At 49.3% G+C, this 21235-nt stretch overlaps 1 protein-coding gene across 3 annotated transcripts in view; it reads right to left on the reverse strand.

The window, feature by feature from the left end:
* Chst8 (carbohydrate sulfotransferase 8) overlaps positions 1-21235 on the reverse strand; it is a 138997-nt gene that overhangs the window by 36366 nt on the left and 81396 nt on the right. Inside the window, exon 1 of one of the 3 annotated variants that reach the window (XM_041653990.1) lies at positions 2667-2702. The exons of the other annotated variants lie outside the window; for them this stretch is intronic. The gene's annotated coding sequence lies outside the window, so the exon portion shown is untranslated. Of the gene's footprint in view, positions 1-2666; positions 2703-21235 lie in introns of those variants that run through there. 3 annotated transcript variants of the gene reach the window in all.

Consider the following 21235-nt stretch of genomic DNA (forward strand, 5'->3'; position numbering starts at 1 on the left):
GCTGGTTTCCAGGGAGGGTATGGGGGGCTGGTTTCCAGGCTTTGCAAAGAAAGATTCCATTAGAGTGGATCCCAGTCCAGAGACTAACTCACATGCAAACTGCACGTAGTGGCAGAAACCTGGCTGGGTAAAGGAGACACCCAGCTGCGGAGAGCCCCTCATTCCCACACTTCAGTCTCAACGCCCCTAAGGCTGTGGCAACCTCCCATGCCAGGTCTGTGCCAGTTGCGGGGATGTATCAATACTTGTCACTTAGCTGTGACGGGACACCTGACATTGGGAAGGTTTTGTCTGGGCTCACAGTTTTGACTCAGTACAGCGAGGAAGGTGTGGGGGAGGTCACGGCAGCAGAAGCCTGTGTCAGAGGTTGTTCCCAGCATTCTGGACTAGAAAACGGGAAGCCAGACCAGAATTTTAGGTGGGCTACAGCCATCCAAAGGCTCGCCCCCATGACAGACCTCTGTCATTCATTTCTCAAAACCATGCTGACGTTGGTAACCAAGTGTTCAAATACAAAAGCTAGTGAAGATGTTTTTCACTTAAACCATAACACAGCGAACTAGAGAATCCAGCCCTAGCCCCACCGTGAGTGCCTTGTGGAGAACTTGAACCTTGTCTGGAAGCACCACACTCCAGAGACTAACCTGGGGCCCGGACGGAATGGAAGAAAGACCAAGCATTTGCTTGGCCACGCACTGACTGAGGTTTCCACATTCTCTCCTCAAATACCCGCTTTTAACTCAAAACATTTATTCTTTATTCTTAACAATATGAATGCATATGTGTCTGTGTGTATGCACACAGGAGTGCAGGACCCATAGAGGCCAGAAGAGGGCATCACACCTCTGGAACTGGAATTACAGGAGGCTGTGAGCTGCCTGATGTGAGTGTTAGGAGCCAAAATGCAAGTTGTCTGCAAGAGCAAGGCGTGCTCTTAACTGCTGAGCCATCTCTGCAGCCCCCTTTTCAACTTTATGAAGGAGAGAAAGCAATATGTATTCTATAAAGTTTGAATTACTTGTGCTGGGCAATGGTAGCAATCTACAGATTTGGCCACATGGTCATTTAGGGGACATAAGTGGCCATCAATGGTGGGCTGTGCTCCTAAGACAGCGTGCTTGGTAGGCTGCGTACACTGAACACAATTGTAACTTAAGATCACTTCATATACACATGGGATTTCATTTAGCCATAAAAAAATATCATGTAGTTTAAAAAAAAAACTGGATAGAACTGGAGGCAGTTTTGTTAATACAAGTTAACTTCAGACAAGAATCATGTTTTCTCTCATATGCAGAATCAAGGCACAAATATCTTAAAATTTCCAAAAGCTAGAGATGAAAGAGATATATTAGATGTAGCCAATAAGTCTCTCTCTCTATATATATATACACACACACACAAAACAACAACAACAACAACAACAACAAAAAACAAACCGAAGAAGAGCCAGAGATAGTTTGGTGGTTAAAAACACTGGCTGCTCTTCCAGAGGATCTAGATTTGATTCCCAGTACCTACCCAGAGGCCATCAACTCCAGTCCCAGTGGATCTGACTCCCTCTTCTGGTCTCTGCAGGTACTGCATGCAAATGGCGCACAGCCATGCAGTTAAAACACCAATACCCAAAATACAAGTAAATAATCTCTTAAAAGATTAAAGGATTCTGATAGCATCGGATCTTTCAACAGCAACACTGAGTTCCCTCCAGTGGATGTTTCTGGGGGCGATCATCTTCTCGGATCCCAGCCCTTGAAGCCTGATTTCTTCCCCCACCATCTGTGCCTGCTAACTTTCAAGCAGACAGCAGACAGACTTGGTCTAGGAGCATTGTGTGGCAGCAAGTCCTAATCTGGATGGGGGAAATGAAACCCACATGCTCTGTCCTGGACCTGCAAAGGCAGGTGACTTCAGATTCTTTCCATTGGTGGTGTATTCAGTGTGACACTTGTCATTGTAAGGTGAGGAAGATCGGGGTTACCCCTACGCCCCTTCCCTAGGCACTGTTTTCAGAAAACTTCTCTCAAGTGCTCTCTCAACATTGTCCTTGCTAAAACTCCCTGTTTCTCTGCACAGCAGCCAGGGTCACCTCATCTGTTTGAGAGGCCACCAAGTAGAAGTTTTTTTTTATTTCTCCCGTGATGCCCCAATACAAAAAGGAAAAAGAGGCCCAGCCTTTTAGAGGGCCATCCATCATCCACTCAAAGGACCAGTCCTCTAGACTGCAAGCCTGGGGACACACGGGAGCCAAGGTCCAAGTCTCTAGATCACAAGCTGGGGATACAAGGGAGCCAAGGACCAAGCCTCTAGATCGCAAGCCAGGGACACACAGGAGCCAAGGACCAAGTCTCTAGATCACAAGCCGGGGAAACATGGGAGCCAAGGACCAAGTCTTTAGATTGCAAGCTGGGGACACACGGGAGCCAAGGACCAAGCCTCTGGATTGTGAACCGGGGACACATGGGAGCCATATCCAAACCACAGCAGATGTGGCCATAGGAAAAAAAACCCAGCCATTCCCCAGGAGGCTAAAAGATGCCTCCTCTAAGCTATTGGTGCCATTCTGAAACAGCATCCGTACCAGCTAAGGACAAGGGGAAGCTGAACTAGACAAGACTGTGCATCATCCAGAATTTGCCAAGACATCTTGAGTTGGTTGTGCTTACCTGAAAGAGCAGATCAATAGTCTGAAATGAGGCAGGTTGGGGTCTGGAGCTAAAAATGTAAAATCTGTATTAGAAATAAAGAGTGCTCCATCTGCCATACCAGAACCCACGTGAGTTGCCACGAGTGTGGTTGTGAGTGTACCACGAGCTCAAGGCACTTGCTGGGGTCTCCAGGCTCCATTTATAACAACCCCATGTTGGTGTTCTGATTGTCCACAGCCTGCCCGTGGCTCAGCCATCCCATCTGGCTGGGCTGGAGGAGAGTACCAAGCAGGCAGAGGCATGGCCTCTCTCTCCATCCCCAAAGAGTGCAGTCTGATTGAGTCTGGGGCTTGGCAAAGTAGCAGAGTCTAGGAAAAATGGTCACCAGGAGGAAGGCACACAGGTTACACAAACAATACAGCTGGAAGGCAGCCACCAGCCTGCTCCTGCAGGAGGCTCCCCTGGGAGCAGATCCACTTGGCACCTGGTCATGGTAATTACTGCTGAACTTTAAAACCGAACGCAGCAAACCACAAATATTTAACGTGTGCTTCTCCTCCCCAGGGGCCTCCCCGAGGAAATGGGAGCAAATGGCCAGATTCACAACATGAACTCCCAAGTCTGTTCCAGTGGGAGCCACGGTGCTTCAGGAAGCTTCAAGGCCCAGCCCTCAGTGTCCTCTGGTTTCTGTGGAAGCCCACTCTGGGTCTCTATGGCGCAAACATTTGCCGACACTCACGTTACTCACAGTCTGGGAAAGGCCAGAAACGTACATTCTGAACATAAACATGGGCTGTCGTCCCTGTTCCCTGATGGGCATGGCTTGGCAGAGGGCACCATGGGAACCTGGGCTAGCCTATCATGTTGGCACTAGCTGGTTTGGGACCCAGCAGATGGACAACTTCTCAAAGGGAATGTTTGGGGTACCTAGTTTTTCCCACATCAGGAACATAAAGTCAGCCTACAGGCGGTGGTTTGAAGAAAATGAAGTATTGGGAGAAGATCCCAACAGCAGGATGCATCCAGGCACCAGAAGTGGCTCCCTGTGACTGCAGAGGAAGTAAAGGAAGGGACCGGGACAGGTTAGACCCAGCTCCATCCTGCTTCCTACCTAGAAAGACTCTCCGGGGTCCAAAGGCTTGCTCTACCTTGAGGCTAATGCTTCACACTGAAAAGGCTCAGTGCCAGAGCCATGTGATCATGACTCAGGGCAGAACAAGGCCAACTTAGATCTCTACTTCCCACCAATAAAGCAAGAAAGGGCCAGCTAAGCAAGTGGCCTTCATGTTCCATCCGGGCTGCTTCCCACTGGGCCAGAAGAGAAAGGACCACCTGTCCAGGGTGTCACAGAGTTCCCTGTGCTCAAACTGACTTTGCCTGGGCATCGTTACTCCCCATGCACAGATCCTGGACCAGCTGCTCTGACCCGAGCCTTCCCAAAGCATCAGTCATAATCAGACAAGAGGGGCCAGGGAATAGCGGGACAGAGATGAAGCTGAACACTGCAGCCCCATTCTCCCGGTCCACCTCTTGTCACCTCGGAGTTGAGCTCCCTAGAGTTCTGGTTTGGGAGACTCCTAGAGGGGGTGCTGGGGAGTCAAGGGAGAACTAAAATCATCATCTTACTGACATCTGGAAGAGACGACAGGCAGACAGGGGCTCCCTAGGCTAGTGGTATAGCACTGGGCAGAAACTCCAGGGGTACTGTTCCTCAGCCCCAATGACACAGCAGGGACCCTGGGCCACACCAGTGACCAAGATACACACACACACATGCACGTCACATGACAGAGAGACAGAGATAGGGAAAGGAAGTGACGCGGAGACGGAGGGGGGTGGGGATTTGGAGACAAGGCCTCACTGTGTGGCCCAGGCTAGCCCCCACCTTCCAAGTGCTGGGATTACAGGCATGGGTCACCACATTGCATACATAACCACCGTATTTCAGTTTTTGTTTTTGCAAATTTAATTACTGAAAATTTCATATTTGAAGGATTAGAACTTTTGACTCAGTCCATATCAAAAGAGCTCTCAACAGTTGTATGTGGGCAGACTCAGGTACAGGGTACCCCAGAAGCTGAGTGTGTGTGTGTGGGGGGGGATGTCAGTCAGGAACCAAAGGGAAACAGAGGCCATTCCCTGATCAGCTTCAAAGACTTGGGTTCCACCGTCACACACAGCCACACAGCTCTTACGCCTCCCCTTTCCCACATACTCACACCACATGCACACACCTTCATGACAATACCCTAGCTGTAACCAGAGCCTAGAGGGTCACCTGATGGGAGCTGTGCCCTGCAGATGCTCTCCTGGAGTACTGGAAACCACCACCTCCTGTAGAGAGCTGGAGGGCTGCAGGAACCCCTGCTTCTCTGCACCTGGCCTCTAACTGGGCCAAAAGGCCGGCTCCCCAGCCCCGCCTCTGCCCCTATCCCCTCAAAGCAGGTCTCTTGGGAGCCTTTCACCTGCTACCTGTGGCAGGTCTTCCTGGCTGAGCCTATCCTGCTGCAGATGCTCTTGGGACAGGGAGAGAAAAGTGAGACGGGGAAGAAGAAAGAACAGGAGTCAGGGCTCAGCTGATCCGTCTGAATCTGACCTCTGCCTGGCTTTGGAGCTGCCCCTGGCAGGGTGGAGCCCACCCACTGGCAGCAGCCAGACTTGCAGCGGCACACCATGGGGGAAGGGCATCCTGGAAGCTGCGGCTGCACATTTTAAGGTGTCTTCAATTATTCATGGAGATTTGGAAGAGCTGTCTGCCTGCCTGGAGCAACCCTGCAGCCACACTTTGCAGGATGGAAGCTCGCTTCTCCTCTGTCTGTTCCCCATGGGGGACACTGGTGTCCTCTAGGAATAAAGGAGCCGCTGGGAAAACAAGGTACCCCTCCCATGCTCTACCTGACCCCAGTGGGGAGTGAGGGTGGGGAACTGGATGTCTCCTGTCTCTTAGTATCTTCCCTTTCTTCTGAGAACTGTGCAGAGGACTAAGGAACTGGGCGGTGGTGGTGCACGCCTTTAATCCCAGCACTCGGGAGGCAGAGGCAGGCGGATCTTTGTGAGTTCGAGACAAGCCTGGTCTACAAGAGCTAGTTCCAGGACAGGCTCAAAGAGAAACCCTGTCTCAAAAAACCAAAATAAATTTAAAAATAAATAAAAAGAGGAACAGGGCACAGCTACACCCCAGGGCAGTGGCTGTCAGGAAGAGGCATGACCAACACGGAGTAGGTGGACTGGATTTGGCCAGAGAGTCTAGGAAGGGTCTGATTCCTAGAGCTAGTGGGCAAAGCCCAGCCAAGAAGGAGGCGGCCTGAGGCAAGAGTGGTTCGCCTCACCCACACAAGGCTGCTGCCAGCATCCATGCAGAGTTGGGAGCACCCAGCTCCAGGCACAGTGCCCAGTAAACCAAGCACAACCCCAGGGAGGGAGGTGCCCACCTCCTGCTTCTGTTCCTGGCTTGCCCACCTCCATGCACAGCAGCATTTACTTCCCCAAGACTCCTACCATCTGAACCAGGTGGCACCACACACTAAGAGGGTCATGGGATGCAGGGACCAGCTGGACAACTTGCTCAGTCTGTGTCCGAAGATTTAGATCAAACATGCTCCTATGGGTGAGAACTGGAGAAGCCTTGGAAATTCCAGGGCCACTGTTAGGGAAAGGACATTTGAGTTTGAAGCAGTCCAGTTCCGGTGACACTGAGATGGCCCCTGAATGTGGCTCTCCTGATGCCGTCCTGTGTAAAGAAATGCTCCCACCCAGCCCAGGTCCCTGCCCCTCAGACCACCTACTTTCTCCAGCAGGAAGGACAGCAGGTGCAGGACCACCCATCCCAAGTGTGTACCCAGGTGAGAGCAACAGGGGAATGTTCCAGATTGGGGCAGTCTATAAGGCATGCCATCTCCTAGAGAGATGACTCAGGGTCCCCCAGGGCTGTGGCAGTGTCTGACATACAGTCACACACATGACAAACCCAGGTCCCCTATGTGCACACGCACACACGTGTAGGGGAGGCCCAGCCCAATGGGGGGCGTGTTCGCCTCGGGCTAATGTTTACGTATAAATCTGACGGGCATGAGCCCCACCGGTCCTTTTAATATTTCCTGCCCATCGCTGGATCCCTGATGTTGTAAGCTATCCCTTCATTAAAAGTTGCTGTTTCATATTACACCGCATACACACATGCAAAGTGAACAGACACGTGCTTTTCCAAGCTTGCACGTGTGCCATTCTCAAGGAAACATTCAGACGACCACACAGGAACACTTCTAGAAGGGATCATGGATCATGGCATGCGCCAAAGGCCAGGCATTCAGCTTCCAGAAGTGTGTGTGCACACACACAGAGACACAGAGAGAGTCAGAGAGACACACAGAGAGATCTGTTCACACCTGCAGACTCTGAGTCCCCATAGTCACGTGAGGTTCATGTTTAGGAGATGTGAGCCTGCTCAGCAGCCTGGGCTTGGCAGGGGAGGGTGGCTGAGGAAACTTTGCTGGTGCCTTCTGGGAGAAGAGCCATGCTGGTATTAGGCAGGGCGAACACCAGGTGAAAAATGATTAGCTGTCACTCAGGGCTTGATGGATGCAGCCCGCCCTCTTCCTCTTGCTCTCGGCAAAAGGCTGACGCATTATTGATCTACTTAGCGTATTCAGATCGGCAGTCACATAAAGGCTGAACCATGATTAGCTAAAGAACATGGAAGCAGGGGTGGGGTGAAGACTGCAGGGGTGCTTCCTCAGGTCACCCCAGATCCCTGTAGGCCTGGTTGAGTTACTTATGCTAGGATACCCGGTACTTATTTCTTCTAGAAACTTTGTGTCCCATTAGATCCCTTCTGGGATCATGGTACCAAACACGAATCCTCAGGCCCAGCTGAAGAGGGAGGGGTAACATGGGGGAATAAGATGAGCAGGACAGAAGCAAAGGCAAGCTGAAGACAGGACCCAGGAGCACTGGGGAAGAGACACAGGAAACCATCAGATCTGGAAATGCTAAGCTCCTCACACTGCTTCCCAGCTTAATAAATCTTTGCAGAACTTCCCTTCATTTATTCTTTATACTACTTACACTCATTCATCCACCCATCCATCCACCCAGCCAACCAGCCAGCCAGCCACCCATCCATCCATCCACCCATCCATCTACCCATCCATCCATCCATCCATCCATCCACCCAGCCACCCATCCATCTGCCCATCCATCCATCCACCCATCCATCTGCCCATCCATCCATCTATCCACCCACCCATCTATCTGCTCACTTACCGATTCTCCCACTCATTCATCCACACTACATCCATCTATCCATCCATTCATCCATCCATCCACTAATTTACCCATCATGCATCTCTCCATCCACCCCTCAATCCATCCTTCTGCACACTCCACAAGCATTTATCAATCACCAGTCATATGCTAGGCCCTGCACTCGGTGTGGTGATAGGGACGGGATGGAAGCTTGGAGTGAAATGACAGAAGAGACCTTTGATCCTGTCCCAGGAAGTGTCCAAAGTCAGAGGATAGGGCAACAAAAACGTTATGAGCTGGGTCAGGGCGCCCTCTGCTGGTATTAAGGCACACACACACACACACACACACACACACACACACACACACACCACTGACTTTAACCTCAACCTCAGAAAGGGTGTCAGAAACTGGCAGCCTTTCCATTGAGCCCTGTCATTTCCCTCAAAGGTTCAAGGATCAACTTGCCTTGAACCTGGAGATGGCTACAAGCGTGGTGTCTCTGATCAGACCATGACCATTCAGGGTGGTGGAGTCAGGGCGCTAGTCCTCAATGGGCCCCAAATGTGTTGTGTAGTATATGTGTATTTGTGGAAAGAATGGTGTGTGGTGTGTATATACATGTAATGCATATATATATATACATACACACACATATCTATATGTGAGTTTGTTCATTGTGTGTAGATGGTGTGTGTGTGGTGTATATGTATTTGTGTGATATGTAATATACAGTGCATTGTGCGATGTATGTGTTATTTGTGGACTGCGTGTATATGGGTAGTATGTATACATGTACTAGGTATGTCTGCAGTGTATAAATGTATGTCATGAGTTTGTATGCACACGAATGGGCAGCATGTGCATGATCAGGTCCAGACAGTCCTTCTAGTTCCTTCCCTGGGCACTAGAAACTTCCTGTCCCCTCCTGCTTTTCTGAAGGACAGGGGGTTCTCCAGGTAGGGTCTGGCTGTGGAGTTTCAGGGGTCCACAGGAGTGACTTCCATGCTTTCCACAGAGCCAACTACTACAGTGATAGCAGAACCATCTGTGATAAGAATGACCGTCATGCTCACATGGGCGTTAAGCCAGGGGTCTCCTCCATGGCCTGAACACCAACCCCCATTTCCATATGGCAACTGATGGAATGACGTGTGGCCATCATGGTGGCACAGTCACAAGACAGGACATTTAGCTTCTCGGACTGAAGCAGCACACAGGGGACAGTGGCCATCAAATGAAGCCCTCCATTGGAATGGGAAGCCTAGGCTCATTTGGCACAAGTCGCTCCAGACCCGTCCTGCCGTATGAGGTAATCCACTCTTGCCTATTCTGCTACCGGGTTCATCCACTCTTGACCTCCCCCCACAGTGCTAGGCAGTTCTGCAGGCTTGACCCGTCTGGGGCTGGGCACTTCCATCCTCCTCGGTCACCACTGGCAGGTCACCCCCACAGTCCTGCCACATTCCTGGACCCATCACACAGCACAAAGAATAGCTAGCTCATTGAGCCTTATAAAAATTCCATGTTCTCTGAGTTGGAGGCATTGTACCCCATCTTTTTCCACCTCTCTCTGTGACGCCCGTGCGTGCACACACACACATACACACACACACACACACGCATGCATGCACACTCTTTCACTTTTCTGGGACAGCCCAGGCTGACTTTGAACTTGTTAATGTAGCTTAGGCTGGCTTCCCCATCCTCCACCCTCAGCCTCGAGTACTGGAATGACAGGCACGTGTCACCATGCCTGGCTGTAATGCTCTCTCCAAAGCTCTCCTCTCCCACTCTTTCCTGAGAGAACAATTGCCAGGGAGCTCCAGCCACTGAAGCAGGAGCCTCAAGTGGGGGTGGATCCTTAGACATAATGCACCCTTCCCTAGCAAGGGCACCAAGGCCTTGGAAGAGAGAGACAGAGGGAAGCCTGAATGAGTATCAACACACATTATCTTGCCTTAGCCACGCAGCCCCTTCCTGTCATGTCGCCGGTGCCCTGTTCCTTATGGACAGGTGACTAGATGGACAAGACTCATCCCCACCTGGGCATCCTCTTTTGGCCTGGGGAAAATCCTGTGATATGACTCCGCAGAATCAGGAGTTCCCTATCTGACAAAAGGAATTCATCTTACATCAGGAGAAGTGTAAATGGCTTTTTAAAAAATGTATCATTGTCAGCCATAGTTGGGAAAACACATTCATTTGGGAGGTGTCAGATACTGCCTGGTCTGTAGAAAACCACACCTATGACATCACTGGTGGAAATGGGGAGAGGAGACTGGGTTTGTCTTAGGAACTTGAGGCTGAGGAGTGGGGGGGAAGGGGCGAGCTATAGAGTCCTGGGTAAATAGGCACCCAAATAAGTTCAGAAGAGCTCGCACCTGCAAAGCAAGAACTGAGGGCAGGTAGCATCTGGGATTCAGGAGACAGAGAGTGGTACCCAGGCCCTGACCAGCTCCTGCCTCTCTCCACTAAGCCTCCCAGGCCTCACTGACTCAAGAATTGGTGGCTGGGCTGGGTGGGGTGGCTTCCTCGCCCTCCTCTGCAGCCTGCAGCTTTACCTCTTCTCGAGAAGGCTTCCGGGTAAACACAGAGGACTGAACACACACATTTATCTCAGCTTCCCTCCAAGATCACAGCATAACGACAGCAAAGAATAAAACAGATAGCAGCCCACGGTGACAAACAGCACTGGTGGGGGACGGCAGCAGATGACAGATTCCAACACATTTCTGGAAAGCAGAATGAGGATCAAGGGTGGTAACAGCTTCCACGGGTGAAGGGGACACACTGGCCCAGCCTATGGGCTGCGTGTGAATGCAGGATTAAACCCACAGTGTACAGGGAGGCAGACGTGGTAGTAGCAGGGTAGGGAGCTAACTGGAAGAAAGGCGGGGTTTGAAGCTCCAGGCAGTTTTGCCCTCTAGCCAGATCTGCCTCAGAAGGACCTACAGAAGGCAAAAGCAGACTTCAGGTTGGGATTGGGGGTACACTGAAATCAGAGCATTAACTAGAAGCCTTTAGACAGAACAGTCAGAACCCCAGGCTCCCTCCCCAGCATGCACACATGGAGTGGGGGGGTCTTTCCCAAGGTTGGGGATTGTAAGCCTGCTACAAACTCAGTTGTGTGCCCCCCAACTCACTGTGTCCTAATCCTACCCCCAGACTTGACACTACAACTATATTTGAAGATAGAACCTTTAAAGAGATTGGTTAAGATGGAGCCATATGGGTCTCATATGACTGAGAAGAGAAAGATATGAAAAGAGAAAGATAGGGTTTAAACATATAATAAAGACCGTATAAGACATTGGGAGGGGCTGGAAAGATGACTCAGGGATTAAGAGCAGGCATTGCTCCTTCAAAGGACTCCAGTTTGATCCCAGCACCCACACTGGTAGCTCACAACCATACACAACTCCAGTTCTAGGTATCTGACACCTCTGGATCTGGGGGCACCTGCACTCAAGTACACATGCACACAGACATACACACAGACAGACAGACAGACACACACACACAAAGAAAGAAAGAGAGACAGACAGATAGACAGAAAGGCACAAGAAGATAGTATCTATAAGCCGAAGGGAGACCTCAGAAGAAAACAGCCCAGCTAACCCCTTGATCTGGGATTTCTGGAACCCAGGACCGTTGTTTAAGCCACCTGGTCCATGGTGCTTTTGTTACAGCATCTGTAGCTAACTAATACACCTTCTTCAGCATCAATACCTTGAGTGAAGGACTTGTGTCTCCCTATGTTACATCAGGCATTTGGTGTCCTACTCGTGACTACGAAAGTGTCACTAAGGGTCACGAAACATCTGGAAAGCCTCCATCATAACAGTAATCAAAAGGGGCAAACAGAATAAGATGACTGGAAGGAAATAGAAATAATTCATGCAGTAGGTCAAAACAAAAAACACACACCTAGAACAACTTAATATAAATCATTAAGGTGGAAGCTGGAGAATTACAGGTTCAAAGCCAGACCAGGCTATATACTGGGACTCCATAGGACAAAACAAAACCAAAGGTACGCAGTTACAATACACCACATAAGTTTGGAAGGCAATAACCATCTACATATGCTGATTAGAAAGAGGTCTGCTGTGTAGTGCACTGACAGAAAACTAAAAACTAAGGACAGTTTACGGAGTGTGATTTGTTTATGTGAGTGATAGCCACGTAAGAAAAGCCTTGGGGCTGGGGAGGTGGCTCAGCAGTTAAGATCACTTGCTGATCCTGTAGAGGACCTGAGTTTAGTTCCCAGCACCCACACAATGCCACTCACAATCGCCTGTAACTCTAACTCCGGGGATCTGAAACCTCTGGCCTTTACAGGCTCCTTATGCACATGTACATACCTACAACCAGACACAAAATGAAAGCTAAATAGAATAATATAAATTAATAATTAAACCTTAAAAAGAAGAATCTGCAGAGAGAAAGTCTATACAATTACAATGCTTGCAGGTAAAGATTATTTTCTAAATGAATCCACTCATGTGCCAAATAAAGGCTCTATGGATTTCCTGGGTCCTATGATTTCCCAGGTGCCTCTGGACCCACATAGAGTTATTCCCAGTGGGTCTTCAGGGCCAGGAACTTACACATTTGCTACAGAAGGCGGAAGGAGGCAAGGCACACAGCAGGTGTTCAATGACATGGATGGATGGATGGACGGACGAATGGGAAGAAGATGGACATATATATATTAGGATGGATGAAAGATGGATGGGTGGATGGGTGGTGGATTGGGGTGGGGGTTGATGGATGGATGGTGGGGGGATGAGGGGACCCATAACAGATGGGTGGCAAGACAGAGCCAGCTAAACCAAGTGAAGGTCACCCTGAGTGCTGTTGTCTGCCTGCTGATTTGCACATTTCACGGCTCCTATCACCTTCTGCCTGAGCAGTCATTGATGCCCCAGAAGAAGTTTAACCTGTTGAGTTGCCAAGGCAACGAGAAGCATGCTAGAATGCAGAGCTGACAGTCCCAGGGAAGTCTTGTCTTCTATTTGCTAAATTATAGTCCATCAACACTCCCCCGAGGCCTGATCCTATCATTTCAAAAGCTGGTCACAAGTCAGTGCATTCTTTCCTGACCCCGTCTCTGGGAGGAAACTGCTGCAGCCTTGCCAAGAGCTCCGTGCTACCCACACGTAGTTCCCAATGCCAGCAGTGGCTGAGATCACGCTGGAGACAGCAGGATGAGTCAGGTGACACCATAGCCAGAGAGTGTATTAGGGGAGCACAAGGCACTCCACAATGACCTTGACCAAACGGCAGTCTCAGAAGGGAAGTGTGAAAGTGATTTGTTTATGTCCAGAAGGGGGACAGCTCAGAGGGCCACAAGGAAGACCCTGATGGATGGATGTATACATGTATGTATGCATAATAGATGGATAGGTGGATGGATGGATAGGGGGTGAATGGATGATGGATGATGGATGGATGGATGGATGGATGGATGGTAGATGGAGGGATGAATGGGTGGATAGATGGATATGGATGGATTGATTCCTGCATGCATGGGTAACAGATAGGAAGATGCTGAATAGATGACTGGATGATAGATGGGTAGAAGGATGATGGATGGGTGGATGGACAGTTAATTGCAGGGCCAGTGTCCTGGAAAAGTCACCTAGAAAGGAAGTGAAGGAAGAAAAGGTAACCATGGCCCAAATCAGATTTCTGGAGGAAAAGGGGGGGCTGAGACAACAGGCTAGCTACATTCAGAAAGATGAAGTCAGGGGCCAGGAAGACGGCTCACTGGGTAAAGGCGTTGCTGTCAAGGCTGAGGAGCAGAGTTTGATGCCTGAAATCCATATGGTGGAAGAAGAGAACTGACTCCTGCAAATTACCATCTGACCTCTATACATGTGCTGTAGAGTGTGTATGTGTGCATGAGTGTGCGCGTGTGTGCATGTGTGCGTATGTGTGTGCATGTGTGCGCGTGTGTGCATGTGTGCATATGTGTGTGTATGAGTGCATGTGGGTGTGGGTGTGTGCGCATATGTATGTGCGCACACACACTAACTAAGTAGATGTAATTTAAAAAGAAAAAGATGAAGTCAGGCCATTTGTTCATATGAAACACACACGTACACACACAGATAATTTGAAACAGATCACAAAGATACACAAGAAAACTCATAAAAGTTTTGGAAGAAAATATAAGTGAATATTTTTGATCATAGGCTAGGCAAAGATGTCATAGACATAGCACCACAAACTCGATCTGCAAAAGAATCACACCTCTTCAAATAAAAAAAAAAATGGATCTCAAAAGATGCCACAAAGAAACCACAAAGATGGGGTTGAAGAAATGGCTCAGTGTTAAGGGCACTGGCTGCTCTTCTGGAGGTCCTGAGTTCAATTCCCAGCAACCACGTGGTGGCTCACAACCATCTGTAATGAGATCTAGTGCCCTCTTCTGGTGTGCATGAAGACAGAGCACTCATATATATATATAATTTTTTTTTTTTAAAAAGAAACCACAAGGATGAGCTGCAGTTGGGAGGCCACTTGCAGACCTAATGATACAGGCCTGTAGAAAGAAAGAACTACAACTTAGTAAAAAGACAATCCATTTTTCGCACGGGTGTAAGACTGTACAGACAGTTAACTAACAGAGACATTCAGATGACAATAAACACAAGCGAATCTGTGCAATATCATTAGTCATTGCAGAAATGCAAATTAAGACTGAAATGCCTCCTTACTTCACACTGACTGACATGCTGTGATTAAAAAGGCGGACAATATCAAATGCTGATGGAAATGGAGACACTGGGCCACGCCCATCGTTTGTGGATGCAGCTGGTTGAGTCTGGTTGCTGATTTCTTTGAAAGTCAACAGACTTTTACTATACAAACCAGCAATTCTACTCCTAAGCACCTCCCCGGAAGAAATGAAAACACATTCACACAAGGGCGTGTGTGGAAAGATACCCAATAGCACCACACATAAGAGACAAAAGGGCACGGATCATCTAAATGGTCATCAACTTGTGGGTGAGTGAGCCAAAATGCTACAGAATGCAATAATAATTGATATTCAGAGAAAACAGCATGCTCGTCCTGGGCAGTTCTATGTTGACTTGACACCAGCTAGAGTCATTTGTAGGCAAGCGTATAGTGTACTTTCTTGATTGATTAATGATTAATATGAGAGGGTCCAGCCCACTGACCGGATGCCATGTAGGATAAGTGGTCCTGACTTCTATATGAAAACTGACTGTGCAAGTCATGTGGCACAAGCCAATACGTAGCACCCCTCCCTGGTCTTTGCATCAGCTCCTGCCTCCAGGTTCCTGCTTTGAGTTTCTGCCGACTTCCATCAGCGATTGGCTATGAACTGAGCGTTGTAAGCTAACATAAACTCCTTCCTCCCCAAGCTGCTTTTGGTCATGGTGTTTTATCACAGCAACAGAAACTGTAACTAAGACAGTGCTGATATGGGCTGTGAAGAGTTAAGCTAAAGGTATGGGGACCTAGCTTAGCGGCAAAGCAGCTGCACAACACACATAAGATCCTGGATTAAATGCCCAGAATTGCAAACAAACAAAAGAACATGATGCTCAGTGGCTAAGAATTCGTACTGCTCTTCTCAAGGACCCAGGTTCAGTTCCCAGCATCCAGATGGGGCAGCTTACAACTGCCCTGTAACTCAAGCTTTGGACGTCGATGCCTTCTTCTAGTTCTGTGGGCACTTGCATATACATGTGTGTATGCATACACACATGCACACACAAACTCACACACATACATATATACCCATAAACATACACACACATGCACACACACACAAAGAGAGAGAGGTGGGGTGTAGAATAAGAACACATCTTTAAAAAAAAAGTCATGCAATAGAGAAAGAAGCCAGATGGGAAAGGCCAGACCCGACATGATCACACTGCAAGGAAGTGTCTTGAAGATGGGAACTGCAAAGAATGACTGTGGACTTGTGGTTACGTGGGCTGGGATGGAAATGGGGGTGGGATGGGGGGAGGTGGGTAGTGACTCAGAAGGGGCACAAGGGATTTGGGGAGAGCATTGGAAATACCCTAAAATCGGATTGAAGTAATGGTTGTGCAGCTCTGTAAATTTACTAAAAATCAGTGAAGTGTGCGTGTGAAATAGGTGAGTTTTATGGTATGTAGATTATACAGTTGGCTCTCGATAGCTGCGAGTTCCACAATCTCTGATTCAATGAACCGTGGACTGAAAATATTTGGGGGAGATTACATTTGTGCTGAACACGTACGATTTTTTCTTGTCATTATCCCCTAAACAATTCAGTGCAAATGACTATTTACATAGCGTTTATATTGTGTTATACCATAAATAAGCCAGACTTGACAAAAAAAAATACACGGGGTATACATAAGTTGTAGATGCAAATGCTGCATCATTTTATATACTACAGAACTTGGGTATCTAGGGAAGGATGTTCTGGAACCAACCACAAAAGATATGTACCTGAAAAAAGCATGGGTCAGTGGTAGAACCCCTGCCTAGAATCCCCCAGTGAGGGGCTAGGGTGTGGCTCAGTGGTAGAGCCCCTGCCTAGAATCCCCCAGTGAGGGGTTTGGGGTGTGGCTCAGTGGTAGAGCCCCTGCCTAGAATCCCTAGTGAGGGGCTGGGGTGTGGCTCAGTGGTAGAGCCCCTGCCTAGAATCCCCCAGTGAGGGGCTGGGGTGTGGCTCAGTGGTAGAGCCTCTGCCTAGAATCCCCCAGTGAGGGATTGAAGGTGTGGCTCACTTGTTTGAAATATACAAAACCCTGGGTTCTATTCCCACTCCCTACCTCCCCTACTTTAAGCATTTAGATTGCATATGTGAACAAAAACAAGTAATCTTTGTCTTTTCTGAGATTGAATTGTTTTCCACATAATGTAATATCCTGACTTCCATCCATTTTCTTGCAAATGACATAATTTTTTCTTCTTATTGGAAGAATGCTATACATATATATTTGTGAAATATATGTATATATACATATATAAAACATTTTTTTATCTGTTGACGGACAACCAGGCTGATTCCATAACTGGCTCTTATGAAAAGCTCTGGATTGATACACGCTGAAAGGTCCCTGCTCTGGTGGAGTTCACTGTGGATAAGGAGAGAGAATTCCTGGCCCCTGCTTCTCCCCAAGCAGACATCTCAGCAGTGGCCCAGTGGTAAGAACCAGCATTGCCTCTTCCTACTTACAACCTAGGACCTCTACTGTGCTGTGACACCCCCACGGAGCAGGGACAAAGAAAGGAAGGGCCACTAGCAAAGTGTGGCTCCCACCTATCAGGTCTGCTTTCTGTTGCTGTAAAACTAAGCAAGACCAGGTCACTTACAAAGAGAAGAAATTTAATGGTCACTGTTCTGGAGGCTGGGACATCCAAGAGCGTGGCACGGTGCCTGGCAAGGGTCCTCTTGCAATGTCAAAGAATGACTGTGTGCATGGCAGTATCACATGACAAGACAGAGCAAGCGTAAGCTGCCTGTATTTCAAACCCACCAGTATTGCTATGGAGTCCCAAACCACTCTCCCCAGAGTGCCACTCTACATAAGATAGACAGAACTAACGAAGGAATTACATTTCCAACTAGTTTGGGGAACACATTGAGAGTGAAGCAGTGCCCATCTGATCAGCCTACCCCAGCCCCTCACTGGGGGATTCTAAGCAGGGGCTCTACCACTGAGCCAAACCCCAGCCCCTCACTGGGTAATCCTAGGAAGAGGCTCTACCATGGGATAGGGAAAGAAACTACCAGGTGGGGGAAACAGAAGGTGGTGTTATTAACATAAAGTAACTGAAATATATATATATATATATATATATATATATATATATGAGCATCATAATGTAATCTATCACCTTACACAATGAATACATAGTATAAAATAATCCCCAAAGTAGGCTAGCCTGAGCTACCCAGTGAGTTCAAGGCCAACCTGGTTTGCATGATAGGTTTGAGAAGAGCCTGGGCTACATAACGAGTCCCTGCCGGAAGTGAATGAGTGAAACGAGGATAGCTCCCGGCAGCTGCGGTCTGGCTGTTCTTTCAGGTTGCCCACCCTTTGCTGAGGGAAGGGGCTGAAACCCACACCAGCCCAGCTGCAAGTCAAGTCCTCTGCCGTGGGCACTGATTTGAGCCCGGCCAACCCTTTAATTGCTGCTGCCGCTTCTGGCTCTTTGAAAGGACTAGTTCAAGCAGCGGTCACTCGACCTGAGATTTTATGAATGTAATTTCATTATCTAGTCTGTCTGGGGTGTGAGCAGGGGTTAGTCCCCACTTTTGCTGACGTCCCTCTGCAGTGAGAATTCTCCATTCGCTTCCGTGGCTGAGGCTGTCCAAAGGATTCGTGTTCCAAGCTGCCGGCCTCTGCTTGGCTATGACGGTGTTGCTTTCCGCCTGCCTGTGGCAGGAGGAAATTTTAGGATACACAGAGAGCGTCCAGCCCCGAGTTCAGGTGCGAACTGTTTCCTGCAGGAGTCGCAGGCTGAGGCAGGAGTGCATCCTACGGCGGTGTTGTGTCGGGGCATAGACACACTTGGACCTAGACTGGATTGAAGATGAGAAGTCGCAAGGATCGGAGAGAGTCTGCAAAGTCCAGAAACAAAGCAGATTCCAAAGGACAGGACTTCGGGGCTAGCCCTCCAAAGCCATGCATCTTACAGAGGACTGTCCACAGCCCCTAGTCTGCCAAGAGTCACAGGTAAGAACTCACAAATTTTCATGGCTCTGGAAACTAGGGCTGTGTGACTTTGGCCCAGGGACTCTGTCTCTCTGAGATGGAGAGGGGACAGGGGGACCCACTGAAGAATATAAAGCCCAGTTTCTGGTATACAGAAAGCACTCAATACTTGCTCTGTCACCATCACACTCACGTCACACTCGCTCACACCACGTTCCCAGGGGCCACCTCCCTAATGGCCGTCAGGACTGTTGGTTCACTCACAGTCCTGGTGATGCTGCTGACGGGAAAGCATCATGGGAGAACGCTATTGGAGCAGGCTCGGCTCCTTCCAGGAGGTCCTTGTTAGGTAGAACCACTACAGGGAAGGGAAGGGGATGAGGCTATCTCTGCGGCAAGGACCACTGAGGAAAACATGCAAGCAGAAATCCTTCTTGTATCTAATCCTGCTGCATCCTCCAGGCACCCATAATTCTATTCTACAGCCGTGTCTTAGAGAGTCACTCTAGTTTGTGGGTTGGGGTGAGGGGGTAGAGGTGTCACTGCTTGGGATTGAGTTCGGGGCCTCGTACATGATGAATAGGAAACTTACTGCCAAGCCAGACTACGGTCTCCTTCACTGGTGTACTCTAGGCAAGTGTTCTACTGATGAGCCACGTCCCTAGCCCCTCAGTGGCAGATTCTTTGCAAGGGCTGGACCACTGAACCACACCACCAAGCTCATTACTGGTACACAAGCACTGTAACACTGATTTATCCTTCCAAGCCTTCATTAGAATAACCTAGACAGTTGTTCTACCATTGAGCTACGCTCCAAGCCCCTCACTAGGGGATTCTAGGCAGGCGCTCTACCACTGAACTACACCCCCAACCCCTCACTGGGGGATTCTAGGCAGGGGCTCTACCACTGAGCCACACCCCAGCCCCTCACTGGGGGAATTCTAGGCAGGGGCTCTACCACTGTCCAATATCCCTAGCCCTAGGGAACCCACTCTTTCTAGGTGCCCTACCCTATCTCTCTTGTCCTCTCAGGGGTACAGTGAAAAATAGCTATTAAGTCTAGTAGGATGAGAGGGGTCGGCTCAGCACATAGGTTGTCAAGGCCATAGTCCCCAGCAGTCAACAGGAGATATCAAACGCACAGATTCATGGGGCTTTGCCAAACACCTCCTAGCTATGGTTGAGACCTTGGGAATCCAGGTAAATGTGTTACAGTCTTAGCTGTAAATATCCTGTAAAATACAGTCAGGTCCAGGTATGGTGGGACATACCTGTAATCCCAGCACTTGGGCAGCTGAGTCAAATTTGAGGCCTTTCTAGGTTACAAGGAGAGCTGCAGAACAGCCCCGGCTACATGGTGAAACTTCGTCTCAAAGAAGAAGAGGAGGAGGTGGAGAGAGAAGCAGAGGCAGAGAGGAGGGGAAGAAGGGAGAGGAAAAGAGAAAAAGCAGTAAGGCACACAGATCATTCATCCAGGTAGAGAACCACTGGCAGGGACCCGGACTCGCCAGCCATGCGGACAACCAAGCAGAGCTCGGTGGGCAGCCTGGACAAGGCCAAACCACTCTAACAATGAGCCTCAGGCCTTTCAGGATGCCTGAGAAATTCCTCAAGCAGGCCTGAGAGCAAGAGGAAAGGCAGCCCCAACTTCCCTCTGAGACCTGGAATCCTAGGGGTCTTGGGCGCCCTCTCTCAGAAACCAGTGGTTGTTTGGAGCTTCCCGGACTGCTCCTGTTGGGGACCACAGAACGGGTGCAAACACGCTCCCCTATTTGCCCATATAAATAAAAAATTTAAATGAGAGAATCTTCCGCAGAACTCTACGGTGATTTGAGTTAAAAAAGCCGAGCCCCGAATCCGGGAAGTAAGCTCCCTAATGAGGACATCAGCAGGCATGTAACAGTGGGTTTTGGGCCTAAACGAGGTCCTCCTAGAGGCCCCAGGCATTCTGCAAACAGTGTCAGGGAGAGAGATCTGCATGGACCCTGAGCTTAGGAATGGGGTTCCCAGGAATGCGAGGGGCTGGTGCATAACCCTCCCACAGGCAGCTGGCCCAGTAGAGCCTTACCCACACCCAGGCCCTTTCCCATGTTGGATGTGCCTCACATCTCCCTCAGTTTTCGATAACCAGGGCTGGCCCAGGGGTTGACAGAATGGTTGCAACAATCTTGTCTTTGGATCCCTGGTCGGCTCAGAACCAGTTCCCTAGTTTATATTGTAGCGGCATTTCACTGGGAGGCTGGAGCTGTCACAACCCCACTGGGCCACTTCCACTAGAAATGGGTGTCTTGTTCTGTTTGTTGTGTGTTCAAAGGGCTCACTGTTTGGGGCCTGAGAACTGAGGACAGGTAAGTTGAGGACAGGGGACAGATAAGGAAGACAAACATGGGGGTATCCCCTTTGCCTCTCTTGGAACCTCATGTCACTTTGAGATTGGAGTCTCAGCTGCCAGGTGATGTTCATGAAGGTGCCCGGTCAGCAGGTGAGTGAGGACAGGCATAGGTGTGGGGTCCAGGAGGTGAGGCAGGACATTCACCCCGCCTTCTGTCTTTATGGGGCTCCTCACCAGGCCTTGGTGCAGACATGGCATTTCTACTAGATGTCATTTTGGGGCATCTCACACACAGTCCTAGCCTCTGCTTC

Source organism: Microtus oregoni, unplaced genomic scaffold (genome assembly GCF_018167655.1).
Source record: "Microtus oregoni isolate MIOR12 unplaced genomic scaffold, Mior012 000006F_ref0000085, whole genome shotgun sequence".
NCBI lineage: Eukaryota > Metazoa > Chordata > Mammalia > Rodentia > Cricetidae > Microtus > Microtus oregoni.